The sequence below is a fragment of the Nicotiana tabacum genome, chromosome 24 (assembly GCF_000715075.1).
Source record: "Nicotiana tabacum cultivar K326 chromosome 24, ASM71507v2, whole genome shotgun sequence".
NCBI classification, from domain to species: Eukaryota; Viridiplantae; Streptophyta; class Magnoliopsida; order Solanales; family Solanaceae; genus Nicotiana; species Nicotiana tabacum.
Genome location: NC_134103.1, coordinates 85,722,043 through 85,749,455, shown reverse-complemented (window position 1 = coordinate 85,749,455; position 27,413 = coordinate 85,722,043).

Below are 27,413 nucleotides of genomic sequence, written 5' to 3'. Positions count from 1 at the left end.
TAAATTACCCGAGGTATCACTCCTCGAAATCTCAATTCATGATTCACAACTTTCAAATTCTTACACAAGTGGCATCTTGTGCCCATCACCTTCCAAATCACTTTTTGCACGGCAAAATTCTCGTGTTACCATGTGTATAATTTCCGCATCAATATCAACCAAGATGACCAATGAATAATTTAAACACAATTAAATACAATATCCAAAATAAATGCAGTGAAACATCAAATGAGTCATTGGGATTTAAATAAGGTAAAATAGTGAAGAGATTGTACAAATAGAATATCAATTGAGTTTAGTTTAGAAGTATATGAGATCCGATAAAATGTTCTATTTATACAAAATAAGATATTCAATCAAGTTTTAACGAAATAAATATGGCATTTATTAAAGTAAAATAAAATAATAATTTTTTCACGTAATTTACACGACAATAAGATAATGAGAGGGTTGAGACATCAATTAGAGTAAAAATATAATCACCATTTAAATTAGTAGATCTTCGAATGAGGTATGAGTTTTATTTTTGAAAGACACACAAGTGGAACAACTTGAAAATTCTTTCATTTATATCTTCTAAATTTTTCAGCAACTTAACATATCACGTAAAATGTATGACTCACACAAGAAGTCCATATTATTCTATTTTTAATATATTGACGGTTAATTAATTATAATCAAATACAATGAGGTGATTTAAAAAATTACAATAACCGTCCTAACATGAAATGCATCATGAGAATCACAATCGGAATTAACCTTAATACTACAAAAATTTTATATTTGTTCATTAGTTGCGGAGTGCAAGCCGATCCAACAATATATTCTTTCAAATAAATTTCGTTGCGACGTGCAACCCGATCCAACAATATAATCTTTCAAATAAATTCCGTTGCGGCGTGCAACTCGCTCCAACAATATAATCTTTCAAATAAATTCCGTTGCGGAGTGCAACCTGCTCCAACAGCAACACAAAGTAAGCAACCAAATTACAACCAACTATGATATACCACAAATTAAAAAGGAATAACAAGGCTACACAAAGAAGTCACAACCAATAAAAAAGGCTACACGATAGTTCACAAAATCAAATAGCAAGAAAGTGACAATCTACAAGCCAATGCACAATTTATGAGCATCAATTAACAATTAAGGCACGTAGCAGGTAAAACATGAATTCAACGAGTGGTTATAATCAACAATTGGCATATAAGGTGATATCAACAACAAAAGATGGAACATGTGCTAACAATTTCAAGTAAAGTACGTACAAACAACTATAACACAAAAGATGTAGTCATGAAACAATAGTTACATGAGGCCTAACAGTCCAAACCGGTCAAATACCAAATATAGGTCGTGTACCCACTCGTCACCTCACGTACACGACCTTCACATAACACGAATGACACAACCATCTCAAATCCTAAGGGGTGGTTTCCTCCACACGAAGTTAGACAAGACACTTACCTTAACGAAGTTAGGCCTATACTCCAAAATAGCCTTCTAACTTGGATTGATCCCCAGACAGCTCAAATCTATCCAAATTAATTGTATAACTTCATTAAAATTCATCAAAAATAATTCCGGATAATAAAACGTCGACTTTAAATTTCATATTAAAAAGTCAACCAAAGTCAATGTGGGGCTCGCCTCTCGGAATCCGGCAGAATTTTTACGAAATTCGAACATCCATTCCGATAGAGTTCAGCTATACCAATTTTTATCAAATTCTGATAACGAATCGACCTCCAAATCTAAAATTTTTGTTTTTGAAAGATTTTGCAAAAATCTCAATTTCTTCCATCAAAACTCGAATTAAACGATGAATATAACCATATATTCATGAAATATAATCACAAGGGAATCAAGAACACGTACCCTAAGTTGTGTGGTGAAATTTGCCTCTGAAAATCGCTCAAACCTAGCTGCCCCACTCTATTTTTTGTTAAAAATGGCAAAACTCCCCGTTTTATGGGGGTTTTATATCCGTGGTGCCACAAGTGGCGTGGGGAGCTGCCTATGGCGCAGTTTCTAGAACTTCAGAAGTCCCAACTCCAGGGATAGCGCCCCACGCTACCTGGACATTGACGATGATGAGAAATATTTCCCGATTAGAAAATGGGCATAACTCTCTCATACGATGTCCGAATTCGACGATTATTTTTGCTATGGCTCCGAAATTTCAATACGGATCTAATGCTTCAATAAAAACTGAATTTGGAACTCATTTGTTTAATATGATACCACTTATTCTTGAAGAAACGACGTCGAAATATTCTAGAAGTATCCAAATTCTAAATTCAATACCGAGACCTATCAATCAAGTTCGATTGACCTTGAATTTTGCACACAAGTCATAAATGATATAACAGACCTATCAAAATTTCCATAACTGTATTCTGACCCCGATATCAATAAAGTCGACTCCCGGTCAAACTTTCAAACCTTCCATTTTCAACTTTCGCCATTTCAAGCCAAAATCAACTACGGACTTCCAAATATATATCCGGATACACTCCTAAATTCAAAATAATCATACAAAACTATTGGAATCATAAAAATTCCATTGTGGAGTCATTTGCTCAAAAGTTGACTCTCTGATTAACTCTTTTCTTTTAAGCTTCTTAAATAAGAATTGTTCTCTCAATTTGACCCCGAATTGTCCGAAAATCAAACTCAACCATACACGCAACTCATAATACGTATTATGAGGTTGCTCGAGATCTTAAGACGCTGAACGGGATGCTAATTCTCAAAACGACAAGTCGGGTCGTTACAATGTGTCTCATTAGTACTTGATAACGTTTAGTCGGGCTCTCATGTGATACTTTAAGTTTTTTCTTTCCTTTTGTTTTTCTCTCAAATAATATGGTTTCAATTTTGTTCAATTGTCAATTCCAAAATTTTCATCTTTAATTTAGGAAATTTAGTTCTTGCTTAGGAAAATATATGGTCAAAAAAGTATTTTTGGGACATCTTGAAAATATTAACTAGGAGCATTTTTCTTCTCCTTGTACAAAATGTTATTAAATCCTAATCTCTCCATTTCAATTTATATAAACTAAATTGACTGGGCATGAAGGTTAAGAAAGAAATCAAGACTTTTAGAGTTTGTGATCTTAAATTAACATGTCAAGAAAGTTGTGTGGGCTTGTGGTTATAAAAGTTTTAAAACTTGTGATTTTATACATGACATAATATTTGTGTGATAGAAAAAGTTTATCATTAAAGGTAAAAATAAAAAATTAGAATTATAATACTTCAAAATATAAAAAAGAATCTATAACGACCCAACCGACCGTTTTGACTTTTAGAACCCCGTTCCCCTAAATAAAACTTCCTAAATGTGCTTATAATATATTATTACTTGCGAGGATGGTTGGTTCGGGATTTGGAAGTGTTGGATTGAAATCGGAACACTTGGTTTCTTAAGTTGGCTTTAAAGGACAAGTTTGACTTCGGTCAATATTTTAAGAAAATGACCTCGGAATAGAATTTTGATGATTCCAACAGCTCTGTATAGTGATTTTGGACTTAGGAGCGTGTTCGAAATTTTATTTGAAAGTTCGTAGTTAAATTAGGCTTGAAATGGCTAAAATAGGAATTTAAGTTTGGATGTTTGACCGGGGAGTTGACTTTTTGATATAGGAGTCAGAATCCAGTTCTGAAAATTTTTATAGCTCAGTTATGTCATTTATGACTTGTGTGTAAAATTTGAGGTCAATCGGAGTTGATTTGATAGGTTTCGATATCGAATATAGAAGTTGGAAATTTTAAGTTTCATTAAGCTTGAATGGGAGCATGATTCGTATTTTTAGCATCGTTTTATGTGATTTGAGGTTTCAAATAAGTTCGTATGATGTTTTAGGACTTGTTGATATATTTGGTTGAGGTCCCGAGAGCCTCGGGTGAGTTTCAGCTGGTTAACGGATCAAAAGTTGGACTTAAAAAACTGCTGCAATTTTTCCTCTTCTGTTGGACATTCTGGGCTGTGATCGAGCCCAGGTATCGAGCCCAGATATCGAGCCCAGGGTTGACGAGGCTCAAGCTCAAGCTTGTATATCGAATCCATGATCGAAGGCAATGCTCGAGGGCCATGATCGAAGGCAATGCTCGAGGGCCATGATCGAAGGCGAGGATCGAGACCCAAGATCGAGGGTCACAATCGAAGGCTCAGGCTCGATGCCATGATCAAGGATATGATCGAAGGACCAGGCTCGATGTCATAATCGAGGCCATGACCGAGGTCCAGACTCGAGCCTGTAATCGAGGCCTAGGCTCGAGGGCCATGATCGAAGCCACGATCGAGGCCCAGTTCCGAAGGCTGTCTGGGCAGTTTTATAAAAAGAGGGCATTCGTCTCATTCGCCATTTTTAACAAATTGGATCTTGAGCAGAGGCGATTTTGGATAGATTTTCAAGGAAAGACATTGGGGTAAGTGATTCTAACCCGGATTTGATCTATATACACAAATATATCATTGTTTTCACCGTTTAATTAGTGCTTTGAGATTGAAATTTGGAAAATTTTTAGAAATGAATTTTTGAGATTTCGTTATCGATTCCGAGTCGTATTTGAGTAAAACTGGTATGGTTGGACTCGTAATTGAATGGATTTTCGGATTTCGTAACTTTCACCGGATTTCGAGATGTAGGCCCCACGGACGAATATTTAATTAATTTCGGGATTTTTATTAAAAATGTAGTATTTTCTTATAGAATTGATTCCTATAAATTTTAGTGATTTTATCGAATTATTTTTGGTTAATTCGAGCCAATCGAAGTTGGATAATCGAGGAAAAGGCCTATTAGTAGATTAAATTGGAGCAAGATGAGGTAAGTCTCTTGTCTAATCTTGTGAGGGAGAAATTACCTCATAGGTGATTAAATTGAATAATTATTGTTAATTGTGGGGGCTACGTATGCACGAGGTGACGAGAGTCCGTGCGTAGCTACTATTAATGCTAAAGTCCGGGTAGTTTAGGACTCAAAAGCATGGATTACTTGTGTAACTGGTAGTCTTTATTTAGTTAAATTATTTGATATATTTATATATAAGTTGTGAATTGTTAGATAAAAATATTAAAGGATGGAAATTTCATATGCTTAAATTTCTGTTTAAATTGATTTATTGTTAAGAGAAATTGTTCTTCCTCCTGAATTCATTTTATAATAAATATACTCTCATTCCGGAGGTACATAAGAAAATGTTCTCTTTTCTTGTGGAGCGGGCCGAATGCCTCGGCAGGATAGATGCATCTATGGATCGTGCCGCACGTCCCTCGGCAGTGTACACAATACTCTGGATCAGGCCGAACGACTCGGCAGAAATCGTGCTTAACAATAATAATTACACGATACTTGGATAGTTTATTGCAGCTTGCGAAGCTAATTGATAAATTGGAAATATTAGAAATTTAAAGAATTATTATTCCTGCTTGTTAAGGAATTATTGTTATTCCTGTAAATGAGACTAATTGATAAATTGGAAATTTATTGGAATTGAAGGGATTTAATTAATATATTGAGAATTGTTGCATTTAAAGGAATTTAATTATTTTCGCTGGTTAAATAAATTATTGTAAATTCTGTGAATCGTGCTGATTTAGATATTCTAGTTTTATTTAAATTTTAATTATTGACCCATAGTGAGTGTCAATGTCGGCCATCTAGTCTCTACCACTTCGAGATTAAACTTGATACTTATTGGATACACGTTGTTTACGTACTCATACTACATTTGCTGCACATTTTATTGTGCAGGCACATATATCTCTAGCATCCTTGTGGGCGCAGAGATGTGGTTAAAATACGGGGACTTAGGTGAGCTGTATTCTATATTACGATCCGCAGCCAATAAAGTCTCCTTCAGAGTTATTTATATTTTCCTGTCTAATTTGTATTCTGGACAGATGCTGTATTTTATTTTTAATTCCTTAGTAAATGTTCATGCACTTATGATACCGGGTTTTGGGAACGGTTACGAATTGTTTAGAAATTTAGTTGCTAAAATTATTTATCATTTACTCTATGAGTTATATCCTTGCTGTTTCATTAAAAAAAAAATTAATTTCAAAAATACTAAATGCGTAATTAAGTGAAGTTTGTATTGTTGGCTTGCCTGATAGCGGTGTCTGATGCCATCACGACCTTTAGATGAGTTTGGGTCGTGACAAAATCATTCTCTTTGAAACAAATAGAGTATTTTCTATCTCCTATCGAACTTGTTTTCCTTTTCAAATAAAAATAGGAAAAACCTAAATTGAGATGAAGTAAATTCTAGCATAAATTAAAGTCGAGTCCACTTCTACATCTTGCTGCTTTGCAATTCTTGTCAAACTGCAGCATACCACACCGAACATAAAAAATAAAATTACAAAAGAGGCCAGCCTTTGAAGATGATATTCCTTTACTACAATGGTTTTTCATCGCCTTAAGAGAAAAGTTTAGTAGAATTCTTACTTCACAATTGTGAGTTGTAATTGTATTCAAAGTCCTGGATACCTGATAAAATCTAATTTCGTAATTGTAATCAAATGATAATTTTAACTGAATTAAAATCATAGTCATTGGGTAGAATTTTGAATTTGATAATTTTATTCGACATGGAATTATTTTTTTTTAAATATTTTGGCTTTTAAAATCCTATTTCCATCTCATGTTCCTTTAAAATTTTGTTTGTGATGACAAATAAGAAGGAACTTATGCCTAAATAATCACAAAGTTCATATAAAATTATGATTTAGTCTCATCTCAAACCAATTTTTCAAAACCATAGGTCAAATTCTAAGTCTAATTGTGTCTTTAGAAATATTGCTAAGAAAAGTACCAAATAAAAAACGATTGAATAGACAGACAAACATATCCGATATTTTTATCTATTTGATCATGCTCTACATTATCTTAAATTATGAAAGAGTAAGGTCCAATAACCTGTCACGACCAAAATCCACTACAGGCCGTGATGGCGCCTAACATCGCCGTCATGGAAGCCAATGATGATTGATCAACTTAATTACTCATAATTAATCAATTTATAATAATTTCCAACTCCGCTCTAAAAGTCTATAAAATCAACTCTCGGGCCCACATGCCCGGATTCCGAAAATGTTTGAAGATAATCATTACCCATACCACCACGAACTCAAATACATAATTTATTCCTAATTCCATGTCCAATTTCGTGGTTAAATTTTAAAAATACCAAATTCTAGGTTTTTCTACCAAAATCCCACAATTTTCATAATTTTTCATGTATTTACAAGTCCACATTCGTATGTTTAACTCAGAACTTGTAGAAATTACTTACCTCATGATTGACGATGAAAATGTCGCTCCAAAGAGCTCCAAGGTCGGATCTCATGGAAGAAATAAAATGAAAATGAGCCAAACCGTCGCACTTAAACAAGCCCTCTGCCCAACGATTATTGCGCCTCCTGATCTCGTCCAAGTCACACCTCTATTTAAGGTTATGAAACGGTCGATACAATAGTAATACCCAACAAGGTGTCGGGGTCGATTTCCCACAGGGAGCTATGAATGGGTCTTAGGGATATATATTATAGTGTATGAGTTTGAATTATCTCAAATTGCACTTCCACAAACTTGGGTTGTTTCTAGGTCTAATTTAAACTAAGATTACAAACTAATAATTTAAACTAGGAAAGTGTTTTTGTTGTTATTTTTCAAATGATGTAAAAGGCCTAGGGCTATGACCTTCACCAAGATGTTTGCCTAACGGGTTGTAAACTTTAAAACTTATTTTGTTGGTCGGAGTGTATTATAGCTATCAATACTCGAGTACCCACTCAATACCTCTCGGTCAGAGAGTGATTTTGTCCAATTTGACTTTCTCAAGTTCAAATGGGTATTGAACAAAACGGTTGATACAAAGCAGAAGTTAAGTTTTACAATCTCTAGGTTCAACCTTTTAATTGGGACTATCAATCTTTTGATTTACCCAATTTTTTGTTAGCCAAGTTTTTCTAGACTAAATCTCTCTTTCTCAAGTAGAGACCAAGTGAAATAGGCATGAACTAATATTTGCAACCATTAATTCTATAATTAAAAGTAAGAAAAAGACTAAATAATAAACACCCAACCATAAACAAGCAATAAATCTCACTCATTAATATTACACTCTAGGGTTGGGTCACAACCCTAGTGAAAATCTAGCTACTCATGCTTAAGATAGAAGAAATAGAAGAAGAAATGATAATTAAACCCATATTGATAATTAAAATGATAAAATCAATATTCAAAAAGTTAAAAATAGCAAAAACTACTAAAAAGAGTAAAAGAAACCGTCTACTGTAGCAGCTGATGTCAAAACTTAACCTAAAAAAGTAAAACTCTTCTATTTATACAGTGCTAGAATTTTCGGACAAAAATGCTCTTTCGGAGGTTCTGCGGCCGCACAATTCCATGTGTGGTCTGCACTTTGCTTCAGCCAGACAAGATTGGAATCGTGCGGCCGCAGTCTCTCTTTCTGCGGACAACACAAATATGTCTGCGGCCGCACCATGCTCATCTACGGTCCGCACAAATGTGGTTGTGGCCGCAACATGCTCTTCTGCGGCCGCACAATAATTGTGCAGTCCACACTCTTGTTGAACTTGAGATGCAGGTTCTCTGAACTTTAGCTTTTACCCAGTTTCTGCGGCTGCACAATTTCATGTGCGGTCCGCATCTTGCTACCTTCTCTCATGGAATTGCTTCATGACCTGCGGCCGCAGATGGCATTCTGCGGACCGCACTTTGAGATTTTGTATTGTTTTTGTCCTTAAGTTCAGATTACTCCTTCTTGGAGTGGATTTCCTGCAATTAAGCATATTTTATCAGTTTTCGAGAACACAATTAAGCACTTTTGGACTAAAACGAAAGTACAAAAGCGCTAATAAGTAGTCAAAATTCTCACTTATCACCTCCGACGACTAGACCGCTTCTGCGGCCAAAATTCCTCTTCTGCGGTCCCCCTTCAGCCCTCATGCCTTCACACCTTCGGAGTTGCACCTACGACCAGGTATCCGCTTCTGCGGAAACAACGAACTCATTCCCCCTCACACCTACGTACCTTTTTACCGCATCTACGATCTCGCAGGTGCGACACAAACCTCGCACCTGCGCACCCAACCAGCTTCACTCCCTACCGCTTCTGTGACCCCCTAGCCGCATATGCGGTCTCGCAGGTGCGGCACAAACCTCGCACCTGCACATCCAACCGGCCTCACTCCCTATCGCTTCTGAGACCCCTGGGCCGCTTCTGCGGTCTCACACCTGCGGCCATAACCTCGCAGGTGCGATCGCACCAGCAGCCTTAAGCTTCGGCAGTTTCTTCCAAGTCCAAATTCGATCCGCTTCCAATCCGATTCGCACCCGAGGCCCCAAGGACCCCGTCCAAACATACCAACATATCCCACAACACGATACGGACTTAGTCAAAATCTCGAATCACGTCAAACAACATCAAAATTATAAATCAATGGCCAATACCTTTCTTTCAACTTTCCAACCTTCAAATTTCCCCGAATGCGTCCAAATTACACTTAAACATCTCAGAATGACACCAAACTTTTTGTGCAAGTCCTAAATCATGATACGAATCTATTCAAAGGCTTGGAACTCCAAACGGACATCGATAACATGAAAATCCACTTCAAACCAAACTTATGAAATTCTAAAACTTTCAAAAATGCCAACTTTCCATAATAAGCGAAGAACTGCTCCCGGGTGATCCGATACTCAACCCGAGCATGCGCCCAAGTCCAAAATCATCATACAACCCTATCAGAACCTTCAAATCCTGATTCCGAGGTCATTTACTCAAAAATCAAACCTTAGCCAATTCTTCTAACTTAAAGCTTCCGAAATTAGAAGTTTCTTTACAAATCAACTCCGAACTTCCCGAAATTCAATTCCGACCACTCGTACAAGTCATAATACCTGAAGTGAAGCTACTCAAGGTCTCAAACCCCGAACGACGTGCTAGAGCACAAAACAACCGATCGGTCGTTACATTCCCCCCCACTTAAACATACATTCATCCTCGAATGTGCTACAAACCATTCCGGAGTTGTCCAAAATCACTTTTTCAGGCCTCGCGTACCTACCCGTGCCACCACAACCCATGTGAGCATGTTAGCTCAAGCCAGACCGAAGATCCTTCCTATAACCTTAGCTACAAGCTTCAGAACCAAATTCCAAAATTCAAAACTTTCCATGAGGCCCAGTTCTAATAGACGAACACCGCATGAATCACCTGACACTGTACCCAACATGACCATGCTACCATGCACCACATAAGTCTTTTGACCATAACAACATCCTCTAACAACTATAGTTGCAGTTCCATGAATCTGATGCCCAAAACACACCTCATGATGCATATAAGTCCTGTTCCATCTCTCGCAATATTACCACGACGGAAGATATGCGTAGAAACTAATAACCACCTTCCAAATCAACAAATCATGCAGTCTCTCTTCCTGACAAGGAGCATTACCTCATTCTGAACTGAATAACAATATTTGCTCTTTAATATACCCTAAATAACTCTGATCACACTGACTCCAGGTCCATAACCTCATCTCACCCAGTACAAGATGCTCAAGCAATAAGCCATCTTAAACACTAACCCAGATCTCATATGACGCGATCAATGTGCCGACAAGGTACAACTTGAATATGACACATAAGGGAGAATGAACTCTGGAAAAAAAGAACTACCGGCCCGTGTAAAGAATAAAATGGCCGAAGAGATGCTATGAACCTTTCTCAGAGAATGAGAAACAAACACACAAAAATATGTATAGGGGATCGTACTCAACATCTCACTATTGAGGCGTGCAACCCGATCCAAACAACGTACCCGTGGCGGCTTGCCACCCGATCCACTCATAACAATAAATAAGGAAATACCCATCAAGCCATAATACTTATACGTATGGAATACCGAATATCGTCCACAAGCACGCCAAGTGAAACAATACAACTCTGGAGAGATGGATAGCGCAATACGCCACAAAACCCAAGCACAACTATGGTGCGATAAGTGACCTACATCTCGAGAATCATCCTGCTCATATAATACCACAAGCTACATGAGACCTCAACGCATGTGCGAATAATCAAGCCGTCTCAATCCGGAACAACTCCCACAGTTCACAACAAAAGGAATAGAGCGCCTTCCAGGCATAAACTCTCACATTAACGATAGTACCATAATCTCCATGCTTGGTTTCAATCTTTAACAATCAAGTGACTAACATGTCACACTTATACAGATTTCCCCGTGGGATACTCTCCCACGACCTTTCGCACCAGGTAGAAAAGTCTGCACCTCTACACCACCAACCGCCCTAATTCTGTAAAGCCAAAAAAGAGTCTGCAATTCAATACACAAAGTCTCTTACATAGGACATCGTTCTCAGGTGAAACTAAAGAAAATACCAGCTTACTCTGACCATCTAAAGTCCTTTCTGCTCATCAAAGCTCATGACATTCTTGTCAACACCGAACCGCAACCTTGATCCTCAACATCAAATTCCTATGCCGCTCATTGCACCTATCATGCCACTACACGAGGGTGCAAGAATTCATCATAACCCCTGAACTACTAGTAGAATAAACACTTCATTGGTTAGATTCCTTTCACTTAACCTACTTTGGAAGGACCATTGCAACACGTAACTGAATTTCTAAACCGCATAAAATACAAACTTCAAGTCGTGGTCTAAACCGTCATGACTCTTCAGGAATCCATTTACACAACAAGGCTATTTGAATCAAATACCTCCCAAATCAATTAAGTTATGGTGGCTATCAAGACCACACATACAACCATAAACCATATGTATAACTTCACACGCCGAAGGAACTGATCATTGCCACAATCATGCCGATTCAACCATTACTAACCGACCAAACTTCTTCCAATTTACTCTCGACTTTCCTTAGAAATAATAATAGCTCCATTCAAAAACGTAACAAACCAAAGCCGCACTCATCCCGAGTGACCCGCATCACGAGACCACATCGTCTCAATACTCATGATCTATCTCATACTCTCCTTAAGCGCATAATAGCATCTCCAACTGGTACACCCATTCTGCAAGACCTTCCGCAAATCAGAAGCTATTTCTTCCTTTCCTCCAATACTGCACCGCATAACCGATGATAACATAGAACATTCCAAGTCATGTTCGTAATCCACTGCGAAAACTCGATCCTTAACAACACAATGGACCCGAAATCTGTATGCACTGCACTTTAATTCTTGAACCCTCTAGGACCGTTGTTGCGAATAACCCACTATGACCTGGTCCCGAATATAACCAAACTCCATTGCTCTGCTAGCCCATGAACACCCTATCAAAGAAGCAACCAGTTGAATTCATTTCGTTGTACATTATATCCACAAGAAGCATAAACTCCGAGTCTTCCCAAAACCTGCACCTGAACCGATAAGGCGAAGTATAGCACACATTCATCAAGTTCCTTGCTCGAATTACCCCTGATATTTTCTCTTCTTAGTCATAAATAATCCACCAACGTATCGATAACCAGAAACCGCACAAGCAAACAACCAGGTGATCCCACTCGTAGACGGTGGTCTCCCCCACTCAGCTTTAAGCCACCATCACATAATATAGAGCCCACAAAGATTCCTCCTTCTCAATTACCATGATCTTTCACCGTTCACCCGTCAAATTTCTCGAAGTCTTTTGTGAATCACCCACTCGACCTTCTGTTGGATAGTAAGTAGAACTCTTCGTCAAAACCTCATCAAAATCACGCAACCGTTAACCTGTTCACAGGAGATAACCCACATGTGGTATTCCATGCCGATATCTTCCAACGACGCTGCACCGGGTACAACTACCACGAGTTCAGTAAACCCTCTTGAGCCCATACTCGTCCACCAGCTGTACAAGTCTGTTCCTTCCCCATTGACATCAACTGAAAGTCCAACAATATCTTCCAAACTCAAAGTTATGTTGCATTCCAAATGATAATCAAATCTTCACACCCCTCTTCATTTCAAGAAAACTCATTTGTGCCATATTCAATCTTTCTCCGTACAGTAACCCATTCCAAATATAATCCGTGGACCTAGTCACTTTCCACCATGCCTCCCAAATCGCTCTAATCCTCCTCAAGGTACGTGCTTATCCCACCACAGAATCCATACGCTACTTTGCCACTCTCATTTCAGTCAAACCATTTCCTTTAAGCAACTTCTCGACCACCGCTGTTCATACTTGGCCTGCTAGTAATCCAAGCATCGCGAGACATCTCCCGCCCTGTCCTTCCTCACACTCCGCTGCCAATGTTGCCTCAAATCAAATCCATACCTGTATCACCGAAACTAATGAATTGTTACCGACTCTAAACCTCCTAGAAGATCATCTTTCTCAATCCATCAACACTAGAATCACCAATTCAATTCTAAAACCGCTACACTCCATTATCTCTGACAACCGCTTCTTAAGCGCCACTTTCCCAACATCCTGACCTGAAGGCAAATAGGAGAAGACCATAACACCGACGAACCTTAATGTGTTCCAACAAAGACGACGACACTACATTACAAATAAGAATTCCACCACGCTCGAAAATACCAAGTCCTGTCACTCCATCAACCAAGGCCTGAACGTCCATAGTCTGATTGCCTTTCCTTTGCTGGAATTAAATGTTGAACCTCTAAATCATGCACTGAAAAATCCTCCTTTCAAGTAATTTACTGCCTCGACACATAAACAAGCACCCTACCATTACACCAACAATGTGCGATAACAACGCATAGACATTATTGCAGTCCGCGCACGGTCTCGAAACCTTAGGGTATATAGATACTGAGCTGAAACACAAGAACATCCTTCTGCAAGGCGACGATAGTAGCCTGCCCAAACATGCAGGGAAAAATATCTTGCACCACATCTGCAGTACCACTACAACTCCTCGACGCCCAATTGACAAAAAGCGCCCCACGTAGCGTAAGATTGAGTAGGAAGGAAATAAAGGCGCAAGCCTCAATGGAATCAAATCGCACGATGAGGAATCAAGAAGGGAAGTGCTCCTAACAGCCCTGTAGCCTCTCAAAGATAAGTACAGACATCTCTGTACCGATCCACAAGACTCGACCGGACTTGTTCATGACTCGTGAGACCAAACTGAACCTAACGCTCAAATACCAAGTTGTCACGATCCAAAATCCATTAAAGGTCGTGGTGGTGCCTAATACCGGCGTCTGGCAAGCCAACGGTGATTGATCAACTTAATTACTCATAATTACTCAATTTATAACAATTTCCAACTCCGCTCGAAAAGTCCATAAAGTCAACCCTTGGGCCCACATACCCGAATTTCGAAACTTTTCGAAGATAATCATTACCCATACCACCACGAACTCAAATACATAATTTATTCCTAATTCTATATCCAATTTCGTGGTCAAAATCCAAAATACCAAATTCTAGGTTTTTCTACCAAAATCCCACAGTTTCCATGATTTTTCATGTATTTACAAGCCCACATTCGTATATTTAACTCACAACTTGTAGAAATTACTTACCTCATGATTGGCGATGAAAATGACGCTCCAAATCTCTCCAAGGCCGACTCCCATGGAAGAAATGAAATAAAAATAAGCCAAACCCTCGCACTTAAACAAGCAATCTACCCAGCGATTATAGTACATGCGGCCACTAGACCTCTTCTACGGTTTCGCTGGTATGGCCAAAATTCCCCTTCTGCAGTCCCCCTTCAGCCCTCCTGCCTTTGCACCTATGGACCAGACTCCGCTTCTGCGGAGTCGCACCTACGACCAGGTATCTGTTTCTGCGGAAACAGCAAACTCACTCCCCCTCGCACCTGCATACCCCTTTACCGCATCTGCGATCTCGCAGGTGCGGCACAAACCTGGCACCTGCGCACCCAACCACCCTCACTCCCTACCGCACGACTCCCTGGCCGCTTCTGCGGTCTCACAGGTGTGGCACAAACCTCTCACCTGCGCATCCAACCAGCCTCAATCTCTACCGCTTTTGCGGTCTCGCATCTGCAACAATAACTTCGCAGGTGCGATAGCACCAAAAGCCTTAAGCTTCAGCAGTTTCCTCCAAGTCGAAACTCGATCCGCTTCCAATCCGATTCGCACCCGAGGCCCCTAGGACCCCATCCAAACATACCAACACATCCTACAACACAATATAGACTTATTCAAAACCTCGAATCACGTCAAACAACATCAAAATTACAAATTGATGGCCAAAACCTTTCTTTCAACTTTCCAACCTTCAAATTTCGCCGAACGCGTCCGAATTATACTTAAGCATCCTGGAATGATGCCAAACTTTACGTGTAAGTCACAAATCATGATACGCACCTATTTCAAGGCTCGAAATTCCAAACGGATATCGATAACATGAAACTCCACTTCAAACCAAACTTATGAAATTCTAAAACTTTCAAAAATGCCAATTTTCCATAATAAGTGTTGAATTGCTCCTAGGTGATCCGATATTCAACCCGAACATACGCCCAAGTCCGAAATCATCATATGAACCTATCAGAACCTTCAAATATTGATTTCGAGCTCGTTTACTCAAAAGTCTAACCTTAGCCAATTCTTCCAACTTAAAGCTTCCAAAATTAGAATTTTCTTTCCAAATCAACTCTGAACTTCCCGAAATTCAATTCTGACGACACGTACAAGTCATAGTACCTGAAGTAAAGCTACTCAAGGTCTCAAACCGGCAAACGACATGCTAGAGATTAAAATGACCGGTCGGGTCGTTACATAAACCATGAGTGGTTTGTAGCACAAATATAGTAGTTTAATAAATTCATTATAACCATAAAACGAAACAATTAAAGAGGTGCAAGAGTATTCATACAAGAAGCTCTAATGGGGGGGGGGAATAAATACTAAATTTACCTTGGCAGGAAAAAAGTAGGCTACTATCATCTAAACCATAAATAGTAGCGGCAAGGAGTAGTCCAAAGATACAGTAGATTTCACTATTTAGATAAAAATCATACTCTCAATTCATTAACGTATTTCTTTTATTCTTTAAAAGCTTTGAATAGCATGCTGACCTATTTGATCTAAAAATCAAGTTCCGAATGTGATTTACAATTAGGTGATTTTCAATCGGAAAAGAATTTCAATGTTACGTTACTTACAATAATATCCTTAAATTATACAAATACTTAAGGTTATAAAAATCGAATAACATTTCAGGCATGTTTTAGCCGTTTAACATTTAGCCTAAAATATTCTTGCTTCTATAATGATATAGATATAGATTGCCACGATCCAAAATCTACTATAGGTCGTGATGGTGCCTAACGTCGCCGTTAGGCAGGCCAACGGTAACTTCTCAATTTAATTATTTATTTTCTTACTTTCGAAATCATAAATTTTTATAAGGAATAAAATTTACACTTTTAAATCTACGGGAACGTACAAAATTTGTAGTTTATAAGAGAAGTGAAAGGCGATGATAATATACAGAACCATAAGCATCAAGTAGTATATCCCCAAAACCCGGTGTCACAAGTGCATGAGCATTTACTAAGGAGTACAATAATAATACAACATCTGTCTAGAATTTAAATGAGATAGGATAGAATAAATAGTACGATGGAGATTCTGTGGACTGCAATGCCTAGCCTGGAAAGCATCTCACCTAAAGTCTCCTCAATAGCTGCGTTGTAGAAGTGTACACGTGCAGCATGAGTACGTAAATCAATACATGCCCAGTAAGTATCTAGCCTAACCCCGGAGAAGTAGTGATGAGGGGTTGACATTGACACTTACTAGTGGTCCAATAAATCAATATGGTAAATCATAAACAGATAAGAAGTACAACAATAGTAGTGAGGTAAATCTGTAACTAACACAATCTTCCAAAATTCCTTCAAACGACATCAATTTCTCGATCTCGTATTCTTTCTCAATAGCTCAGAAATATCAAGTTCCAATATCAAACGGATAAGAAACTACCTTATAAAGTATCGGGAATCAGTGGAAGGATAATCTCGTGAACATTCTGGCTGCTAAAGATATAATGCATGATTATGCGGAGGTCGTACGGCCCGATTCCATAAGGAATATGATACTTCCAAGGCAAAAGACTCGATCCCATCATGACGTGTACACTGCAAAGGGTCGAGCAACACGAACCATAGATGCATCTATTATACTGCCTAGGCGAATGACCCGCTCCCATGAAAGTGTGGTACGTAATTCGATGATTTTCTTTCTTTCTTGTGGAGCGGGCCGAACGCCTCGGCAGTGTAATAGATATATCTATGATTCGTGCCGCTCGACCGTCGGCAGTGTATATTATTCTGGATCGGGCTGTACGACCTCGGCATAATCGTGCGTTATATCGCTAGCAGTCCGAATACTCACAAGATTATCTTTCCACTGATGCCTGGCATTTTATATGGTATTCCTTATTTACTTGCTATTGGCACTGGATACTTTTCGAGCTGTTGAGATAGAGTACTAGATTGAGAAATTTATATCGTTAAAAGAAATTTTGGAAGATTGTGTTAGTTACAGATTTACCTCACTACTATTATTGTACTCTTATCTGTTTATGATTTACCGTATTGATTTATTGGATCACTAGTAAGTGTCGATGTCGACCCCTCGTCATTACTTTTTCGGGGTTAGGCTAGATACTTACTGGATACGTGTTGATTTACGTACTCATGCTGCACTTCTGCACTAAATGTGTAGGATCTAACATGTTCATTTGATGATCATCTTGGCGCGTAGGCACAACTGTTGAGGAGACTTCTTGTGAGCTGCATTCCAGGCTAAGCATCACAGTCCACAGAGTCTCCATCTTACTATTTATTTTATCCTGTCTTATTTACATTCTAGACAGATGTTGTACTATTATTGCACTCCATAGTAAAAACTCATGCACTTGTGACACCAATTTTTGGGATATACTAGATGATGCTTACGGTTCTGTATATTATCATTGCCTTTTATTTCCCTTATAAACTACAAATTTTGTACATTCCCGTGGATTTAAAAGTATAAATTTCATTCCTTATTAAAAATTAATGATTTCAAAAGTAATAAAATGGGTAATTAAATTGATCAATCACCGTTGGCTTGCCTGATGGTGGTGTCAGGCGCCATCATGACCTATAGTGGATTTTGGATCGTGACACATAAGAGTGTGGTACATGATCCTGCCGAGGTGTTCGGCCCGCTCCACAAGAAAGGAAAGGAACATTTCGAATTATGAGACACGTGCTTGCGATACAGTATATGAATACAAAGTGAGTATAGCCTTTACCGATTCTCAAATAACTTGCCAACAACTTGAGGTGATAAGGCTCGGCCTAATATTTATGTAATTTCTAAATCAAGTTCAATTGTAATTTCAATTATTTAAGCCAGCAGAATGAGTTCAAATAATTCAAATATTACATGATAAAGTCCTAAGTCTACCCGAACATAAACATGTTTTAGCCACGTACGGACTCTCGTCACCTCGTGCGTACGTATCACCCACAATAAGTAGCACATAACAATTATATTGCCTAGGGGTAGTTTTCCCCTCACAAGGTTAGATTGGAGACTTACCTCGCTCTGAAGTTCCATAACCGGCTCCAACGCCTTTTTAACTCCTCAACTCAAAGACAACGATCCATAACTAGTCAAACAATCATGAAAGCCAATACAAATATACTCCAGTATCATAATTAATTAATTTATAACACTTCCCAACTCCGCTCGAAAAGTCAACAAAATAACCCTCGGGCCCACGTGCCCGGATTCTGAAATTTTCAAAGATAAACATTACCCATAAAAATATGAACTCAAATATATAATTTATTCCCAATTCCATGTCCAATTTCATGGTCAAATTCCAAGAATACCAATTTTTAGGTTTTCTCTTAGAATCTCATAATTTCTACACATTTCCCAAAATAGCATCCCACGTTTTAGCCAACCTTATCATATCGCATGACTTCTAGTAGTTTCCCTACTAGCCACATGTATCAAGCCCAGCTTATCTCACCGCATGCATTTCAACACCCAGACCTTATACCACCACATGCGTATCAATAATCATAACGGCACGGTAGAAACCTCGTGTAAACAATAACAACCACAAGGCAGAAACCTCGTGCAACAACTAAAAAATTACCTTAACAAAAATCACGAAAGCCAAGCCATGACAACTGAAACAATGATATTTCAAGGATAGAAAGTTCAAGTAAGGAATCCCACAATTAAATAATGAAAACGGAATCAAGAAAAATAAGAAATTCAACTAGGCATGCAGACAAGTTGCAAAAAAGAGATAAAACAAGTAGACATGTGAAATTACGCTAAACATGATGACTATACATGCTAAATTATCTCAATTAAGGCATGAAAAGGAAAATACTTATCATGAACCGAATTTTCAACATTTAGCCCGTGTACGCACTCGTCACCTTGCGTACACAGCCTTCACATATTGCAAATTACCAAAACAGTACCTAATCCTATGGGAATCTCCTCCACACAATGTTAGACAAGTCACTTACCTCAAACCTCGCTCAATCAATCAATAAGAAAGCCTTTCCCTCGAATTTCCGACTCTGAACGGCTCAACTCTAGCCAAAAACAATTACATGCTATAAATATAACTAAAGGAACTAATCTATATAATGAAATTATAATATTAGCAAAGAATTGAAAAATCGCTCCAAAAAGTCGACCCGGGCCCAGTCTCGGAGCCCGACCAAAATTATAAAATCCGAATACCCATTCGATATAGAGACCAAGCATACAAGAATTACTCAAATCCAGCCTCAAATCGCCTTTCAAATCCCCAAATTTTAGCCTAAGAAGTTTTCCAAAATTCTCCCCAAATTTCCAATAAAAATACTAATTAAATAATGAAAACAACAATAGATTTGTGTAATTTAACCAAAACCGAGTTAGAATCTCTTACCTTAATGATTTCCTTGCAAAACTCTCAAACAATCACCACAAACCGAGCTCTCTAGGTCCAATAATGGATTATGGATCAAACCCTCAAAAAACCCTCTTTTCTTCCCAGCGAATCCGCTTCTGCAACGCCGCACCAGCGAAAAACCATCGAAGGTGCGGATCCAGAATTTGCGCTTCTGCCGACCATGGCTCGCACCTGCGAGCCCGCTTCTACAAAGAAAGACACCGCACATGCGGTCCTTCCCAAAGCCCCTCCTCGAAATTCCACTTCACCGAAGGAAATGACCATGCCTACGGAGGTGCACCTGCGCCCAGGTGTCCGCACCTACGAGCCCAGCTCCTGGGGGATCCTTTCGCTTCTATACTTCAATCTCCGCACCCGCGATTCCACACCTACGGTTGAACCCTGTGCAGGTGCGATGACACCAGCAGGCCTGGAACTTCAACAACGAAGCTAAGTCCAAAATTGGTCCGAATTCGATCCGAACCACACCCGGGGGCCCCGAGAGTCCATCAGAAAATATCAACAAGTCCTAAAACATCATACAAACTTAGTAAAACCTTCAAATCAAATCAAACAATGCTTAAATCATGAATTGCGCATCGATTCAAGAATTATGAACCTTTGAATCTAATTTCCATAACCGATGCCGAAACCTATCAAATCAAGTCCGATTCACCTCAAATTTTGCACACAAGTCATAATTGACATTACGGCCCTACTCCAACTTCCGGAATCGGAATCTGACCCCAATATCAAAAAGTCCACTCCCTGTCAAACCTTCCAAAATCTTCCAACTTTCTAGCTTTTGCCAATTAATGCCGAAATGACCTATGGACCTCCAAATCAACATCCGGACACGCTCCTAAGACCAAACTCACCATACAGAGCTATTGGAACCGTCAAAACTCTATTTCGGGGATGTCTTCACACAATTCGAACTACGGTCAACTCCTACGACTTTAACTTTCAATTTAGGGACTATGTGTCTCATTCCATACTGAAACTCCCCCGAACCCGACACCAAGCACCCCGGCAAGTCAAGTAACCACAAAATGAGATAGAGGGAGAAATAAATATGGGATTAGGGCTAGTACTCTCAAAACGACCGGCCGAGTCATTACATCCTCCCCCTCTTAAAACAAATGTTCATCCTCGAACGAGTATAGAGACATACCTGAAGTTGTGAAAAGATGAGGATGACGTCTACGCATATCATGCTCGGTCTCCCAAGTCGCCTCCTCGACTGGATGACCCCTCCACTGAACCTTCACTGAAGCGATGTTCTTCGACCTCAACTTTCGAACCTACCTGTCCAAAATGGCCACAACTCCTCAACCTAAGAAATATCCTTATCCAACTGGACTGAGTTGAAGTCTAGCACATAAGACGGATCATCGTGATACTTCCGGAGCATGGAAACGTGGAACACTGGATGAACTGTAGAGAGACTAGGTGGTAGTGCAAATCTGTAAGCCACCTCTCCAACCCTCTCAAGAATATCAAAAGGCCCGATATACCTAGGACTCAACTTTCCTTTCCTCCCGAACCTCATAACATCCTTCATGGGAGACACTCAGAGCAAAACCCACTCCCCAACCATGAATGCGACGTCGTGAACCTTCCGATAAGCATAAATCTTCTGCCTGGATAGGGGTATACAAATTCAATCCTGAATCAATTTAATCTTTTCTCAGGCATCCTAAACCAAGTCTGTACCCATTGTCTTTCCTCAAACGGCTCTGACCAACCAACCGGGGAGCAGCACCACCTACCATACAAAGCCTCATACGGGGCCATCTGAATGCTCGATTGATAACTGTTGTTGTAGGCAAACTCTGTAAGTGGAAAAACTGATACCAAGCACCCCCAAAATCCATCACGCACGTACGAAGAATATCCTTCAATATCTGAATAGTGCACTCGGACTGTCCGTCCGTCTGAGGGTAAAATATTATACTCAACTCCACCAGAGTACCCAACTCGTGTTGTACGGCTCTCTAAAGTCGCGATGTAAATTGCGTACCCTAGTCAGAGATGATAGATACCGACATGCCATGAAGCCTAACAATCTCGCGAATGCAAACTTGAGCCAGCTGCTGCATAGACCAAACTCATGATACGGAGCTATTGGAACCGTCAAAACTCCATTCCGACGACGTCTTCACACAATTTGAACTACGGTCAACTCCTATGACTCTAACTTTCAATTTAGAGACTATGTGTCTTATTCCACTCTGAAACTCCCCCGAACCCGACACCAAGAACCCCGGCAAGTCAAGTAACCACAAAATGAGATAAAAGGAGCAATAAATATGGGATTGAGGCTAGTACTCTCAAAATGACCGGTCGGGTCGTTACATCCTCCCCCTCTTAAAATAAATATTCGTCCTCGAACGATTATAGAGACGTACCTGAAGTTGTGAAAAGATGAGGATAACGGCTACGCATATCATACTCAGTCTCCTAAGTCGCCTCCTCGACTGGATGACCCCTCCACTGAACCTTAACTGAAGCGATGTTCTTCGACCTCAACTTTCGAACCTACTTGTCCAAAATGGCCACGACTCCTCAACCTAAGATAGATCTTTATCCAACTGGACTGATCTGAAGTCTAGCACATGAGATTGGTCGCCGTGATGCTTTCGGAGCATGGAAAGATGGAACACTGGATGAACTGCAGAGAGACTAGGTGGTAGTGCAAATCTGTAAGCCACCTCTCCAACCCTCTCAAGAATATCAAAAGGCCCGATATACCTAGGACTCAACTTTCCTTTCCTCCCGAACCTCATAACATCCTTCATGGGAGACACTCAGAGCAAAACCCACTCCCCAACCATGAATGCGACGTCGTGAACCTTCCGATAAGCATAACTCTTCTGCCTGGAAAGGGCTATACGAAGTCGATCCTGAATCAATTTAATATTTTCCAAGGCATCCTAAACCAAGTCTATACCCAATAGTCTTGCCTCACCCGGCTCTAACCAACCTACTGGGGACCAGCACCGCCTACGATACAAAGCCTCATAGGGGCCATCTGAATGCTCGAGTGATAACTGTTGTTGTAGGAAAACTCCGCAAGTGGAAAGAACTGATCCCAAGCACGCCCAAAATCCATCACGCACGCACGGAGCATATCCTTCAATATCTGAATAGTGCGCTTGTACTGTCCATCCATCTGAGGGTAAAATGTTGTACTCAACTCCACCCAAGTACCCAACTCGCATTGTACGGCACTCAAGAACCGCGATGTAAACTGTGTACCCTGATTATAGATGATAGATACCGGCACGCCACGAAGCTTGACAATCTCACGATTGTAAACTTGAGCCAGCTGCTCCAAAAGACCAAACTCACCATACAGAGCTATTGGAACCGTCAAAACTCCATTCCGGGGACGTCTTCACACAATTCGAACTACGGTCAATTCCTACAACTTTAACTTTTAATTTAGGGACTATGTGTCTCATTCCACTCTGAAACTCCCCCGAACCCGACACTAAGAACCCCGGCAAGTCAAGTAACCACAAAATGAGATAGAGGGAGAAATAAATATGGGATTAGGGCTAGTACTCTCAAAACGACCGGCCGGGTCGTTACATCCTCTCCCTCTTAAAACAAATGTTCGTCCTCGAACGAGTATAGAGACATACCTGAAGTTGTGAAAAGATGAGGATAACGGCTACGCATATCATGCTCGGTATCCCAAGTCGCCTCCTCGACTGGATGACCCCTCCACTGAACCTTCACTGAAGCAATGTTCTTAGACCTCAACTTTCGAACCTACCTGTCCAAAATGGCCACAGCTCCTCAACCTAAGATAGATCCTTATCCAACTGGACTGAGCCGAAGTCTAACACATGAGACGGATCACCATGATACTTCTGGAGTATGGAAACGTGGAACATTCTATGAACTGTAGAGAGACTAGGTGGTAGTGCAAATCTGTAAGCCACCTCTCCAACCCTCTCAAGAATATCAAAAGGCCTGATATACCTAGGACTCAACTTTCCCTTCCTCCCGAACCTCATAACACCCTTCATGGGTGACACTCGGAGCAAGACCCGCTCTTCAGCCATGAATGCGACATCGTGAACCTTCCGATAAGCATAAATCTTCTACCTGGACAGAGGTATACGAAGTCGATCCTGAATCAATTTAATCTTTTCCAAGGCATCTTAAACCAAATCTTTACCCATTGTCTTTCCTCACCCGGCTCTAACCAACCAATCGGGGAGCAGCACTGCCTATCATACAAAGCCTCATAAGGGGCCATCTGAATGCTCGACTAATAACTGTTGTTGTACGCAAACTCTGCAAGTGAAAAGAACTAATACCAAGCACCCCCAAAATCCATCACGCACGTACGAAGAATATCCTTCAATATCTGAATAGTGCCCTCGGACTGTCCGTCCGTCTGAGGGTAAAATGTTATACTCAACTCCACCAGAGTACCCAACTCGCGTTGTACGACTCTCTAAAGCCGCGATGTAAATTGCGTACCCCAGTCAGAGATGATAGATACCGGCACGCCATGAAGCCTGACAATCTCGCGAATGCAAACTTGAGCCAGATGCTGCATAGACCAAACTTACGATACTGAGCTATTGGAACCGTCAAAACTCCATTCTGAGGACGTCTTCACACAATTCGAACTACGGTCAACTCCTACGACTTTAACTTTCAATTTAGGGACTATGTGTCTTATTCCTCAACCTAAGATAGATCCTTATCCAACTGGACTGAGCCGAAGTCTAACACATGAGACGGATCACCATGATACTTCTGGAGTATGGAAACGTGGAACATTCTATGAACTGTAGAGAGACTAGGTGGTAGTGCAAATCTGTAAGCCACCTCTCCAACCCTCTCAAGAATATCAAAAGGCCTGATATACCTAGGACTCAACTTTCCCTTCCTCCCGAACCTCATAACACCCTTCATGGGTGACACTCGGAGCAAGACCCGCTCTTCAGCCATGAATGCGACATCGTGAACCTTCCGATAAGCATAAATCTTCTACCTGGACAGAGGTATACGAAGTCGATCCTGAATCAATTTAATCTTTTCCAAGGCATCTTAAACCAAATCTTTACCCATTGTCTTTCCTCACCCGGCTCTAACCAACCAATCGGGGAGCAGCACTGCCTATCATACAAAGCCTCATAAGGGGCCATCTGAATGCTCGACTGATAACTGTTGTTGTACGCAAACTCTGCAAGTGAAAAGAACTAATACCAAGCACCCCCAAAATCCATCACGCACGTACGAAGAATATCCTTCAATATCTGAATAGTGCCCTCGGACTGTCCGTCCGTCTGAGGGTAAAATGTTATACTCAACTCCACCAGAGTACCCAACTCGCGTTGTACGACTCTCTAAAGCCGCGATGTAAATTGCGTACCCCAGTCAGAGATGATAGATACCGGCACGCCATGAAGCCTGACAATCTCGCGAATGCAAACTTGAGCCAGATGCTGCATAGACCAAACTTACGATACTGAGCTATTGGAACCGTCAAAACTCCATTCTGAGGACGTCTTCACACAATTCGAACTACGGTCAACTCCTACGACTTTAACTTTCAATTTAGGGACTATGTGTCTTATTCCACTATGAAACTCCCCCGAACCCGACACCAAGCACCCCAGCAAGTCAAGTAACCACAAAATGAGATAAAAGGAGCAATAAATATGGGATTGGGGCTAGTACTCTCAAAATGACCGATCGGGTCATTACATCCTCCCCCTCTTAAAATAAATGTTCGTCCTCGAACGACTATAGAGACGTACTTGAAGTTGTGAAAAGATGAGGATAATGGCTACGCATATCATGCTCGGTCTCCTAAGTCGCCGCCTCAACTAGATGACCCCTCCGCTGAACCTTAACTGAAGCGATGTTCTTCGACCTCAACTTTCGAACCTACTTGTCCAAAATGGCCATGGCTCCTCAACCTAAGATAGATCTTTATCCAACTGGACTGATCTGAAGTCTAACACATGAGATGGATCGCCGTGATACTTCCGGAGCATGGAAACATGGAACACTGGATAAACTACAGAGAGACTAGGTGGTAGTACAAATCTGTAAGCCATATCTCCAACCCTCTCAAGAATATCAAAAGGATCGATATACCTAGGACTCAACTTTTCCTTCCTCCCGAGCCTCATAACACCCTTCATGGGTGACACTCGGAGCAAGACCCACTCTTCATCCATGAATGCGACGTCGCAAACCTTCCGATCCGCATAACTCTTCTACCTGGAAAGGGCTATACGAAGTCGATCCTGAATCAATTTAATATTTTCCAAGGCATCCTAAACCAAGTCTGTACCCAATAGTCTTGCGTCACCCGGCTATAACCAACCCACCAGGGACCAGCACCGCCTTCCATACAAAGCCTCCCTTGGCATCTAATCTCATCCCTGCTGACGAATACCCTCGATCCTCCTAGCTATCTCCAAAACCTGCTCGTAAGGAGTCCCCATCTCAACCTCTCGGGCTATAAAGACCTGGATACCATAGTGCAAACCAGCAATAAATCTCCACACTCTTTCTGCATCAGTGGGGAGTATCATAAGTGCATGGAGAGATAACTCATAGAATCTCGCCTCATAGTCGATCACAAACATTTGACCCTACTGGAGTTGCTCGAACTGACCCTGTAACTCTACCCTCTAAGAGGGTGGGATATATCTCTCCAGAAAGAGATATGTGAACTGGTCCCAAGTCAAGGGAGGAGAACCTGCTGGTCTACTGAGAAGATAGGGCTGCCACTATCTACGGGCCCTGCCCTTTATCTGAAAGGTAGTAAGGTTAACTCCGTGGGACTCTAATATCCTCATGTTGTGCAGTCTGTCTCTACAACGATCAATAAAGTGTTGGGGATCATCATGTCGCTCACCACTAAAGGCAGGAGGATGTCGTCTGGTCCATCTGTCCAATAGCTTCTGCGGCTCGCCGGTCGCGGCAGGTCTGGGCTCTAGTATAGCTACTGAAATTGGCTGAGCTCCGCCCATAGTGCACCCGGGGTCTGATATAAGGCATCTGCATGCCCTAGAGCCTGAGCGGTAGGGGTATGTGCTCCCCTCCCGCCTGATATGTGGCTGGGTCTATTGGAAATAAACCATTCTGCATCATAAAATCCATGAACTACATCATACGGCCCATGACCTCCTGGAATCCTGGTGCGTACATGAAATCTGCTAGGGCCGGTTCTACTACAGCTAACTCACCCTGCTCCTCAATAACAGGATCCTCCACTAGATCCACTGGTGGCACAACTGGAGTAACTCTAGGACGCCCTCGTCCCCTAGCATGAGGTGGAGCTCTCCCTCAGCCTCGGCCTCTAGAAAATGGGGGAGCAGCTCTGCCACGGTCAAGTACATCTTACGCGCGCGTTCTCACCATTTGTGAGAGAATAAGAGAAAGA